The sequence below is a fragment of the Protopterus annectens genome, chromosome 4.part0 (genome assembly GCF_019279795.1).
Source record: "Protopterus annectens isolate FY-2018-M chromosome 4.part0, PAN1.0, whole genome shotgun sequence".
In the NCBI taxonomy this organism is placed as follows: domain Eukaryota; kingdom Metazoa; phylum Chordata; order Ceratodontiformes; family Protopteridae; genus Protopterus; species Protopterus annectens.
The window spans coordinates 90,656,743-90,671,307 of NC_056733.1; positions in this window are offsets into that span (position 1 = coordinate 90,656,743).

The following is a 14,565-nucleotide window of genomic DNA, read 5'->3' on the forward strand; positions in this document are numbered from 1 at the left end:
CTTCGTATCCAAATCACTCTTTATGGATAAAATTATGGTATAATTATGTCATTTCTAATAATTTAAATCCTGAAGCTATTCCCTTTATCTCTCTGGATAGTTTATTTATTAAAAATATATCTACAGTATTTAAACAAAAGATTAGAGATTTCCAAACCTTACTCAAAATGTGTAAACTAGAAAAGATCTCGCACCATGTTCAGCCAATTCATCTAAACCCAAATATATTATTGGACAATAAACTTTTGAACTTAACAAACTATCCTTTAATTAAAAATCTAAAAGTAGGAGATGTTTTGAAATATCTTGACTTGCCTTTATCTGACTGGCGTAAGTTATTGAAAGTAAAGTGGAATTACTCACCAATTCTTACACAACTAAGAGCAATAATTAAAACAAATTTGTATCTCTGGTCCCCATAGACTCACAATTGAAAAACCTTAACACGATTATCAAAATACTTTCATCATCTGATAAAATGCTCTCAAACTCATATAAATTAATTAATTCTTTAATGATGGACCACAACTGTCTTTTATCTAATGTTTGGTTGAATTATAATTCCCAATTGTCAGAATCTCAGAAAGTCCTGGCTATTAGACACACTAAGGAATTTATCCCTTTTAAAAATTAGCATACACACAATTAATGATTAATAATGATGCCTACTTTACCCCAATCAAATTAAACAAATTTAACCCAAATAAGTCCCCTTCGTGTTCATGCTGTTCTCATCCCCAAGCAGACCTCCTTCATATTCTATGGTATTGTCATTTTTCTCACAGATTGTGGACATCTTTGAAAGTCAGACTGCAGAAAATGGGATATCAAAAATCCACGTTGATGTGGGAATTTGCTATTCTACATATTCCATTGATTCATCTTTCAAAAGTTGATATTCATGTTATCATTTTTATTTGCTCATTACTAAAACTTTATATAATACAAAATTGGATTGATCGTTCTAAATTAAAATGGGTTACTTTCCAGAAAATGGCTTTTAAATTTATTGATGCTCAAAGATACTTAGGTGGAAGTCCAAAAAAAAAAGCTATTAGAAAGGTTGTGTTAGAAAAGGTTCTAAACATATTAAATAGTTAATGTTAAATATATTTTTTTTCTCTCAGGTTGCCTAACTTGTATATAGTGTACATATGGTGTATGTTTTATTTCTAAATAACTTATCAAAATCTCATGAAGGTTGTTATCACTAGATAAATTGTTATATGTTCATTTATGCCTTCTTGTTATGTATAATCTTTTAATTGTCTTGCTATTCATATAATTAATAAAAAAATTTTTGAGAAAAAAAAAAGAAAATCCATGGGAATGAAACAATGCTAAATATAAATATAAAAATATAAAAATTACATGTAAAATAGTAATCATAAAATAATGTAAAATACTGTGATATTTTGAAATAATATTATACATTAATAAGCCTGGAGTTGCAAATTTCTACAATCTTGCTGACCTCATTTTAAGTACTAGGACTAAAGAAACATTTTTGTTCAAACCTGGGGGTTTGCTTGACTCTAGGACGAGCTGCCAGTATAACTCCCTATACTCAATACAAGCATCCGATAACCCCCCCCCGACATCCACAAAGACCTTTTCCAAGACAAAAAATAAAAATTTTGCCCTTGGATATTCTAAACTGTGTCAGTATAAGGCATTCCTATTGAACATACTTTTCATATTATTAACATGTTCATATATTCTCTGTTTTAGCTTCCTTTCAGTCTTTCCAGCATAGAACGCTGTACAGCGGACACAATTTGCCAAATATACCAACCCTCTGGAGTCACATGTAGTGTATGATTTACCATGAATCAATATGTTCCTAGCTTCCAGAACTACTTTGCCATCATTCTTAATATAAGGACATTGGGAACATCTACCACATTTAAATGTTCTCACTTGGCCACAGTTTGAAAAAATGAGAGTTTTATGTTTCATCAATTCCTTCAAATTCTGTCCCTTCCTAAAAATATATTTAAATGGGGGTACTAATCAATCCACTAAGATCTGTTAGACTACAGAACATGCTCCATTCCTTTTCCAGAATATTTTTAACAAAATAGGCACCCCTGTTGAATTTATTTACAAAGGCTAGTTCAAAACTGCTGGGCAAACTAGTGTTGCCTAAATTCTCAGCTTCTGTGGTAAACTCCTTACATATAATTAAGATAAACTTGTTAGTACAACCCTGTTTCACCTCATTATATATATCATCTATCAGATGGACTGGGTAGCCCCTATTTTTAAACATGTTGATTAATAAATGACATTGCACTTCAAAATCAACTTCATCAGAGGTCATCCTATTGATCCTGACAAACTGACCCTTTACAATACTCTTTTTCTGTGTTAATGGGTGGGCACTGTGAAAATGAAGGAATTTGAGTATGTGTCCTTCCTAAACACCTCAGATTTATAACAACCATTGCTCTTGCTAATAGCCACATCCAAATATTCCAATTTCACATGACTAACCTTACCGGTAAATTAAAAAAAAGGTGGTATTGGCAATATATTCCATAAATTCATAAAATCTGGGTTCACTGTCCACCCAAAAAATAACTATGTCATCAAGGAAATGTTTATAAAGCACCCATGAGTCCTTGAAAGGTCAATTCAGAATAAATTTATGTTCCCAAACCATCAGTACAATATTGGCATATATGGGAGCACACCTAGATTCCATAGCTACACAACTAGTTTGTTGGAAAAATTCTCCTTCGAAGAATACAAAATTGTTCCTTAAAACAATTTCCATCTAAGTTAAGCACACATGAAATTCATTAAAACTCAAGCCTGAAAACTCACTAATTGCTTCTTCAAACCATCTCAGCCCCACATCGTGGGGTATGCAACCAGAAAGATCCACAATGTCAATTGTTGCAAATAACACATGGCCATAATACAAATCATGTTTTACACATCTCAAGAAATCCCAGGAATCTTTCAAAATATTAATATCATCCATTGGGATTGCTTTCAGCTTTATGTCCAAATACCTAGCCAAAGGTTTTGTAATAGAGTCTTCAGCTGAAAACAATGGGCCTTAAAGGTAGATCCAGTATATTCTTGTTCACCTTTGGTATTCCAAATATGGATGGTACCTGTGGCCTGTCATTATATAAGAAAGTGTGTGTACTTAGATCTACTGAACCTTCTAATAACAAATCATTGAATATTAAAAGTATTTGTTGTTGCGCCATGTTAATAGCCTGGAAGCCAACCTATAAACTATAGACCAGTGCTTTGCCTTCTGATGATCCACAAACTATACACGAGAATTGATGCAGACAGAGTTTATAGTCATTTAGAAGAAAACTCAATCATGGTAATAAAATACAAGGGTAACAAAAGAAAGTTACATGAAACAAAGGATCATTTATTGCTAAATAAAGCCATAATGGAGAATTATTAACGGGGAAATATTTAAGTATGGCATTGATAGATTACAAAAAGGCATTCAGAACACCTCACATTCATGAATAAAGGAGTGTATAATTTACATCTTACATTGCTGAATTATATTACAATGACCATGAAACATTGGAACCACTTTGCAATTAAGCCATGATGAAGGGCAATTTTATTAGTATTATCATCCCAGGGATAAAAATTCAAAGGGGGATATTCCAGGGAGATTCTTTGTCTTTGCTATTGTTTTGTCTTGGTCTTAACCCACTAAGCTGTTTACTTAACAGTTAAGGTCTTGGTTACAATTTGGCTCAAGGAAACAGACTAGCTTAAAGAATTCTCATCTACTTTTTGTGGATGACTTAAAACTGTATAATTCATCAGATGAGGAGCTGAAAGCACAACTGCAAGTGGTTAAAACTTTCTCAGATGATATAAGATTGTCCATCTAGGACAGGCAGGAGCATCTTTAGGTTAGCTGGTGCCCTAGGCAAAAGGGCTCCACTGTGCCTCCCACCACACCGCTGGTTCCCCCATCCTGGTCTACCTACACCAAACAAATGTTGGAAAAGCACCCCTGCTAGACCGGCACCTTAGGCAGCTGCCTAGTTGGCCTATGCCTAAGGCCAGCTATGAGGACAGGTATGTGATATAAAGGAACTTGAGCAGGATGGAATGTATAAGGGAACTGATGAAGGATCGGCGATAAAACATGAACAAATGTGAATAAAACTCTGTAAGTAATACTTCAGAAGACTAAAACTAATATTAAAATCAGCATTGACATCTAGGAAAAAAGTCCAAGCTATAAACCAATTTGCTCTTCCTGTTTTACCTTAAAGTTTTACTATGATTGACAAGCCCCAAAAGGTATTGGATCGTTTGGACAGAAAAACAAGAAAACCGCTTTACACTTATCAAATGACATATAAAAATCAATGAATACCAAGATTATATATTCCACTCCGTGGATGAGATATGGGCCTCTTCAAAACTGATTACATGTATATATCTGCAATCATTGGACTTCATGCTTATCTGCTAACCTCATCAGATCCAAACATAGTGAAAGCTTTACAACATGGAGAGAGAAAGTCTAAGATGACCTCTCTGCTTACTTTGGAAGAAGCATTCAGGTGGCAAGTGAGAACGGATATCAAACCAGATGTAGACAAATATAGACAGCAAGTGAATGTGCCAAAAAAAACCCAAAATAAATAATACAAGGAGAAGGATCAGATGAGAAGGAAAGAAATGTGGAAAAGCCATAAATGTTGTGGCAAGTATAGAGATCTCTTGGAACAACCTCGTGTTAACCAGGATCTGACACAGAAATGGTTAAGGAGAGGTGAGTTGAAACCAAAGGATGAAAGGTTAATAAAGGCAGCTCAGAATAGTGGACCGTGTGCATGCTGGTTTACAAAATCAATTGAACATGTGGGAGAAACTGACAAACATAGGTTCGGTAAAAAAAGAATTGGAAACAGTCACACACCTTGTTGCTGGGTGTTATACACTAATGACAGGGGGTCTGTACATTGAAAGGCACAATAATGTGGCAAGATTGTTGCACTGGGTATTGTGCAAACACTGCAATATAGCAGTAGCTGAGAAGCATTGGAAACATGAACCACAATTCATTATAGAGAATGATGAAGTGTATATAACATTGGATTACCCATTACCAATTATTCAAAATACACATGCGAGAAAAACAGATATAGTAGTCCATGAAAAAAGACAAAAGTAGGATTGATCATTGAAATTTCTACACTTAGGAATTACAGTGTCTCAGGTACAGAGAGACACAAAGTCATAAAATATGAAGATTTGCAGGCAGAAATTAGAGTAATGCAGAAAAAAGAGATTCATACAGTTCCAATTGTAGCCGAAGCAATGGATATAATAAAAAAATAATTTACAGTCATATTTAGATATGCCACGGTGGTGCAGTGATTAGCGTTGTTGCCTCACAGCAAGAGGTTCTCCTGTTCGATTCTTGGCTGGAGCACCATCTGTATGGAGTCTGCATGTCCTGCCCATGGTCAAGTGAACTTTATAGACATGCAGGTAGGTGCATGCATGTGGGTGTGCCTTCTTTGAAGGTTGGGTGCAGGGCTGGCAATGCAACACTGTAAAAATCCACTGCCAATTATTAGCGGACCGGAGTTCCACTGTGGCGACCCCTAACTGGGAAAAGCCGAAAAACTTTTTTTTAATTTAGATACGCTACCAGTACATGTAACTCTATATGAATCAAAGAAAGTGTTAATTCTGGACACATTGCGGGTGCTGCAAAGGGCACTTTTGGCTAACATCAAAGATTGAAACAATACTAATTTCATAAATTTTAATTATACCCTGACATAGGAATGGGGTCCATTCCAGCCATAGTATTAGAAACACAAAAGATTTGGAAGAATTAAATTGAGAGAAACATAAAATTATTTCCATTTGTTGTGTGGTACTTTTCCAAAGAAGAAGGGGTGGTGAATGGCCTTTTGGACATCTGTGAAAGCCCCAATGAATCTGTTCAGGCAATAACACAACAGATTTGTACAATTATTGAAAAACACTACTTGTCCTGGAGTAGCATCTCAGCATATGGGGATAATAATGCCAGTGTCAACTATGAAAAGAAATCTGTAGTGTATACCAGTTTGAAAGAAACGTGCCCATCACAACAGGAAGCTAATTGTGGTGCCCATATCATTTATAATGCAACTATAAAGCTGCAGGATAACTACCTTGTGGTGTGGAAGTCTTTGTTATGAAACTTTTCAGTCATTTCTCAGGTTATACCACAAACAACCAGAGACTTGAAAGACTTCTTTGAGATCTGTGTTATGGAATTTAAGAATGTCGTAAGGCACGTGCTAACAAAGTGGCTGCCATTCCTGTTCGATATTGAGAAAGTACTAAAAAATCTTGGGTCTATATTAGAACATCGAAGTTTCACAACTTTGAATGTTCTAATATCGACCCCTACTCAGTGAACACTGGCAACATCGAACATGCAGAACAGCGAATTTTTTCATAGGGAAAAAATTTGCTGTTCCAAAACACATACACAACACAAGCACACCAAACACACAGCAATCCACACACATACACCTAAAATCTTACATCTAACCCTACACTAAACTGTACATACACCACTAACTATCCACTTACCTTAACCCAAACCCTAACCCTAAGGTCTGTCACTATCGCACACTCACCTCACCTGCGCCCTATCTCTAACTCACCTACCCCGCCCTAACCCTCACATCCATACAATACCTGACCCACACCCTAACCCTAACTCACCTAACCCACCCTAACCCTCATATCCACACAATTGCACACATACCTAACCCGCGCCCTAACCCAACTCACCTAACCTGCCCTAACCCTCATGCCCACACAGTCGCACACATACCTAACCCACGCCCTAACTCTAACTCACTGAACCCGACCCGTAACTTTCCACCACAGCGCTGAAAATAGTGAAGCAACAGAAATGGACAACCAAATTCTTTCCCTGGGAAAAAATTTGGTTTTCTGTAGCTTTGCTATTTTCAGTATTTGCTGAATAGGGGCTGATATTAGAACATTCGAAATTGTGAAACTTTGATGTTCTAATATAGACCCAAAAGTCTCCTAGTGCTCCAGTTGTATTTCCTTTCCCAGGGAGAAATGGAGACCCTCCCGGCAGATATAGCAGTACTTTTCAGGTAATCAGCATGGCAAGAATATATTGCCTTCAGTGTCCCAGTGCTATATGTACTTTCTCAGTGTCGTTATCATTGATTTTAACGAGCACATAAATATACTAGAAAAAGCACCACTTACTGCTATACAGACATTTTCAGTGATGATATCTCCCAAGGAAAAAAATGAAGGCAAGAGCAGAAGATGCTTTCTTTAGTTGAAAACTTAATGCACTTATGAGCTCATTAGACAGCACTTCTTACAACAAGCTGAAAGGAGGCTTCATCATGGTCTTGGAGACAGCAGTCAAATCCTTGAACAGTGGTTTGATTTTAATGAAAACAACTACTTGTTTACAATGTCTAAGTTATCTTTAACTGAGCCCTTTGTATTCATTGACTTAGTCAATACAACCACTGCCCTTAGTCTGCAAGAAAAAGATGAAGATAGTCTTTCCAGGACTATTTAACAATCAAGCCATTTCTCCAAGAATTGTACTTATCACCAGGAGAAAAGTGACTGAAGATCTTCAGGGAAGAGCCTGAGCTGTCTACTCTATATCCAGTAATTGCTAGGGATTTATCGATACCAGTATCCAATGTGTTTGCAGAGAGAGTTTTTTTCTTTGGTTAAAAATAAATGGACAGACATGGGAAATCACTGCAGTGTGCACTTATTAAAAGTTGAGCTAATGATGACTATAAATTACCAAATGAAGTGCTGTGATTCTTATTCAAACATTATATCAAACAGGACAGTTCTTCATGTCATCAAATCAAATGGAAAGTACACATTTAAAAAGAAATAAAGGATTTATTTTAGTGTACTTGTAATGAGCAGTATGTAGATGTTTTCTAGATTTCTTGTTTAGAATAGTTCTGGTTAGTATAATATGTAGATTTCACATTATTTTTTGCTTTCATTTGCAGTAAACATACAGATCTGTTTAATTATACATGTTGAAAAAAAATAGGTGATTTATTTTAGTGTGCTTGTAGTTTGCAGTCTGTAGATTTATTACTTTTCTTGTTTAGAATAGTTATGGTTAGTATAATACATAGAATTTAGAGTTTTTTACTTTTTAAGGCACAGTAAAATATTTGTCAAATTATATGCAGAGTGTGTTTTTCTTCCAGCAATGGTTGTTTTTTACTGATACAGCTATATAACATGAATAGTATGTGTGATTTTGCAGTAAGGCTTCACTTTTACTGTTATAGCTGCATAATTTTAATGGTTTGTGAGGGATTTCAATATGCTGTAATAACTGTCATATCCCTAACCGCATTTCCTTCACCACTCCTGTGATTATGTCATTTACAGAGGGTATGACCAGCACCATATTGGCCACACCCCTGTGTCCCACTCTGACTCACTGAAAATGCGACAAACCTAGTTGTGATATTGCAATAGTATATCCAAAATTGAAATTATTGGATGTCGCAGCCCCCCTTGCTGGACATTTTGTTGTCTGTGACTTTTGCCGTTCTTTTGCTGTATCTCATCTAATGTCTATATATGCCCCTACTGTTGCAAAATTTTATTTAGGTCATTGCAGTCATATGCCCTGGTCTCTTTGCCTATTATCATTGTTGGTGATCTAAATTGTCATTTACAAAAAAAGTACTGGTAAAGTTAATAATGATGATAAAAATTTTGGGGAGGTTTTGCAGAAAGGGAAACTTAAACTAGGGCCTAGTTTAGGACACACCTATGGGAGATCAACTTTTACTACTGAGATTGATTACTTTACTTATACTGATACTTTATTATTTGGATACAAACTGCTTACTTTTGGTATTTCAGAACATAAAGCATTATTCTTTACCCTTGGAGAATGTATTAAATGAGCCCTGTTAGGTAAGGGAATTAAAAAAAAATGACTGGGAAGATTCTAGAAACAACTCATTAGAAATGAGGGAATGTAGAACTTTAGCAATAACATCTGACTTTGGCAGAAGTAAGCCTTTCTGTACCTGACTGATGGCTTCTTTATAAGCAAAAATATAAAACTTTATGATACATATTGGAGAAAGATATATGGATTCATATGGAATTACAAATCTGCTGTACAATGTAAAAATATATATGCTATACACTTTTTATTAAAAAAAGTTGCAAGGCATTACTGCAGAAAAAAACTTTCTCTATTATATAAACAAAAATACTTGCTCCAATGACACTTTTTATTTCTCAAGGTGTTGTTATGGAATATGTTGAAAATTATGCTATGCTAAAAAAAAAACTGCACATAGCTATGTAAATCTGATAATGAGTTTCTGGAACGGCCTATATCCTTGGATGAATTAAACAGGGCCTTAAAAACTGTTAAAAACTGTTTCTAAGAATATGTCTCCAGGTATAGATGGTGTACCCTTCTCATTTTATTCTGATATGCCATTATTTCAGAAACATGTTTTTGTCTTTTCTAAATGATTGTCTTGGTAATGGAATTAAACAAATTACTTCTTATGATGGGGTTTTAAAATTCATATATAAGAAAGTTGATAGATTAAAGTCAGTCAGCTGGAGGCAGCTGACACTCAATGACAATTGCCCTCCCCTCCAACCCACACCTGCAACTAGTAATCTCCCCACTGCCTTCTCTTTTTCTCCTGTACCTACCTCCAACATAAAAAAAACTCTTAACTAAACTTAAACCCACCAAATTAGCAGCAGACAACCTCCCAAGTGAATACCGACAAATCGCAGCTGATGCTCTGGCCTACCCAGTATCCATCTTGATTAACCGATCTCTGTCAGAAAGTTACGTTCCCACACTGTGGAAAGTATCACATATAATTCCCCTCCAGAAAGGCGGACCCTCCACAGAACTAACCAATTACCGCCCCATAGCTATTCTCTCTCCACTCTCCAAAATATTACAGAGATGCATACACTCTCAGGTCTCAGACTACCTCCTTACTAACAACTTCCTTTCCAGTACTCAGCATGGTTTCCGACCAAACCATAGCACCACCACTGCCTTACTCTCCTTTACTAATGCTATCCTTCAGCATAAAAACAATGGCTATCTCTCCTCTGCTACTTTCCTAGACCTATCTAAAGCATTTGGCATGGTCCCACACAAACAACTTATCTCTGTCCTCAATAACCTATCCTTCTCACAATCAGTCATCAACTGGTTTCAGAGTTACCTGTCTGACTGCCAACAATCCGTTGTATGGCAGAATGACATATCTCTCCAACTACCTGTCTCCATAGGGGTTCCCCAAGGATCCATCCTTGGACCCCTACTCTTCTCTGTTTACACCAATAATCTAGCCTCTGCCACCAAACATGGCACACTCATACAATATGCAGATGACTCGACCATCATCTGCTCAGCCCAGTTCCTACCCAAACTGCAAAAAGTCACACAGGAAGCCTTTTTCTCTGTTGAAACATGGTTATCCAATGCCCAATTAATACTCAACCCAAACAAAACTAAACTACTCATCTTGCAACCCACCAAACATACTCAAAACAACTCTCACTTTAACATCACAGCAAAAGACAACACCACTATATACTCAACTGAACACACCAAATTGTTAGGAGTGGAAATAGACAATAAACTAAAATTTGACATTCACATATCCATGACCATAAAAAAAGTCCACAAAAAACTAGAAGCGTTATACAGAAATAAGCAATTTCCTCACCAAAGCATCAAAGATTTCAATAGCAAATTCCCACCTTATCTCCACCCTACTTTATGCCTCTCCAATATATACCAACCTAAGGCAATGTGATCTAAACAAGCTAGAGACCTGCTACAACAAAATTGCCAAATTCACCACAGGGGCATCCTACCGTAGTCACCACTGTCTCTCACTTGCTGAACTGGGCTGGCTTGAACTCCCTCACCTCCTTCAGTGGTATCAACTCTCACTCGCCCACAAACTAGTAAACCATCCACTAAATGTCCCATCCCTCCAGAATCTACTCCAACCCTATCGCACCACCAGACCACTAAGATCCAGCAACAAAAATCACGTGCAGATCACTAAAGCCAATAACTCTGCTGCTGAAGCACTATTCTCTTGCGCCATAACCAAATTATGGAACTCACTCCCACCCACAATTACCTCCATACTATCATGCACCCACTTCAAAACTTTACTAAAAGTACACCTAAAAACATGCTGGCTATGCCCTTGCAACTCCCACTCTAATATCATCCACCCCATCCAACCACTACCTTTCTTTCCACTCCACTAACTACCTTGATTATAGCAAGCTCAGATGCTCATAAGTCTAGTACTTATTATACAGCAGGAACTTCTCATTGTAACATTTGTTAATGTCTGTTATGTACTTCACAGATAAAGATTCTAGTTGTCTACTGATGTACTTTGTTCTTCATCTGTAAATATGTTGTTAGTAATTGCTATGTTAAATTGTTAATTGCTATGTAATCCAATGTAACTACTGTCTGTTTATTTTACTGTGGAGCTTTTCTCCCCAGGCCTCCGCTGAAAATGGACCTACGTCCAGTCGGACACTCCCGGTCAACAAATTTAAATAAATAATAAATAAACAATGATTACAAAATTGTTTTGTAAGACTATGCAGCAAAGGTTATCTAAGGTTACTATGAAATTATTTTGTAATGAGATTTTTGGGATACCAGGAAAAATATACATAAACTTACAACACAGACAATATTAACAGAAAATAAAACAAAACAAAATATTTTAACGTTTCCATTTAAATACAATATACATCACATATATTTTCTTTGCTACTATCATCAGTCCAACATTACAAAAATTGCTGAATGTCTGCCTTCCCTTAAACCTCATTCCTCCCCCATCTGAACATTGTTATGCATATATTGTGCCCAACCATTCTATGTACTTCTATGTAATTTTCTCCTTCCCTTTTTTAAATATCCCTCTTCCAGTTCTTTTATCACTTTTGTAATATTTAGTAACCTCAAATATAGCTGGTGCAGACTTTGATTTCCATTTTCTAGTAATTGCTTTTTGGCAACCAACAGAATTAAGCTTAATAAAGTCTTACCAACTCTAATAATTTCAGATCCTGTATCACAGCTCAAAAGAATAATTTCCTTACTTACAGGTATTTGCTCACACAATATTTTTGATAGAGTACTCTGCAGGGAATTTGTAAAATCTGCCAACTCATTACATTGACAAAATATATGTTCCCAGTTACCTCTTTCTTCTTCATCACACCAGCAACATTTGTTATCTACCTGAGGAAACGTTCTTTGAAACCTGCTTGGGGTATAAATATACCAATGCAAACAATTCCAAGAAAAGATCCTAAACCTTCTGAATTTAGTTTTGTACTTGGAAGCCATACATATGTCTTCCCATTTTTTCTTGTAAATTGTTTTTCCAGTCTCTCTTCCCAATCTTTTCTAACCTTTTCTAACCTCCTCTGATTGATTCTTATAGTTATTGTGCAATATCTTATATGCCCTACTTATTATGCCTTTTTAACAGCTGTTCTAGATGCAGGTCTTTCACTTAAAATCCCCCTATACCTTTCTCTTTGCTTCTACTCTGATGTCAAACCGTGCTAGGGAAGCCAATATCTAGCCTGCAATCCAAATGTCTTCTTGGCCTCATCGAATACTATTACCTTTCCTAGTTGAGTTATTTGCTCCAAATATTTTGATTGCTATGCCATGTTTCACCTGTAAATTCTAGTCCCTTTGCAGTCATCCCTATTGACAAAATCTCCTCTCTTCATTCTCGTATTAGCTTCATTCTTAGAATACTGTATGCTACTTTATGACTATAATATTCTGTATGGTTATTATTCTCGTTAAGGATCTGCATCCACAATCCTACTTTCTCTCTCTCTCTCTCTCTCTCTCTCTCTCTCTATTCCTCGAACTTCCACCTTTCTTTATTATCATCCCTTTCCACTTTGAATTATAACCTTATGCTTGTGTTATGTAATGAGCCTTAACTGTGTAGCTCTAAAACATTCCTTCAAATCAGATAAACCTAAACCACCTTGTTCTATTGGAAGGATCATCTTATCCCACTTAACGCTTGCCCTCTTTTCCTCACAGATACATTCCTTCAATGCTTTATTAATTATTGTCCACAACTTTTCCTCAGGTTGATAAAGGTGTGCCTGATCCATATACAAGACCAAAGGGACTAGAAACATGTTCACTGCTTGTTATTTTGCTATATATATCCATAAATAAGAGTTTGCAGTTTCATAATTTTTTTATTATCTTTTGTTTAGTCTCTTCTCACATATCCTTAGCTGCCATAACAGAAGCATTTTTAATACATACTCCTAAATACTTCATCTTATCATGTCACCATAAAATATGGGTATTGCTGAATCAATTCTTGTGTGGGTACATAATTTACAACTAAAGCCTTTGTTTTATCTTCATTAATTTTATATCCAGAAAAGACTTGAAACTGCCTCAAAATGTTTCAGAATACTAAGGTGGGAGAAGCTCAAGAAACAAGGAGAGACTGCAATGTTGGATGGAGGCCTTTAAGGAGAATAACAATAATCATACAGAATATTATATCTATAAAGTAGAAGAAACTATCCTATGAACTAAGCCAACATGGGAATGGAAAAATGAGATTCTGCCAATAGGGATTACTGCAAGTAGGGATATAGACATAGGCAAGAGGGGGCTGGAATTTATTGGAGAAAACTGGCAAAGTAACCAAGGTATTTGGAGCAAATAACTATAGAGAGAAAGATGACAGAATGGGAAGACACCAAGAATTTATTTGGACTGCAGGTTAGAGATTGCCTTCCTTATCAAGGATTGATATCAGAGTATTGGCAAAGAGAAATAATTAGAAGGGTCCTAAATAAAAGACCAGCACTGGTAGAGTTTTTAATAGAATTTAGAACAGAAGTTGCCATAAAAAAGGAGTAATTAGTAGAGCATATAAAATATTGCATAAGTATAAGAATCAATCAGAGGAGGTTAGAAAGAATTGGGAAAAGAGACTGGATAAGCAATTCACAAAGAAACAATGGGAGGTTATATGTATGTCTCCCAAATATGCAACAAAATCTAGCAGATTTAAGTTTTTGCTTGGAAATGTTTACATAGACACTTTTATACCACAAGTAGACTCCAGAGAATTATTCCTCAGGTTGACAGCAAATGTTGGAGGTGTGACATGGAAGAAAGAGGCAATTGTGAACATATTTTCTGGGAGTACAATGAGTTGGCAGACTTTAAGGATTCCCTGTGGGATGCTCTGTCAGAGATGCTGGGTGGGTAGATTTTTGTGATGAGGGAGATGATTTTTCTGAGCTGTGATACAGAATCAGTATTGCTTAGACATGGTAAGGCTTTGCTGTGTCTAGTTATGGTGGCTGCCAAAAAAGCAATTACTAGAAAATGGAAATCAAAATCTAAACCAGCTATACTAGAAGTAGTGAATATAGTAACAGAGATAAAACAAC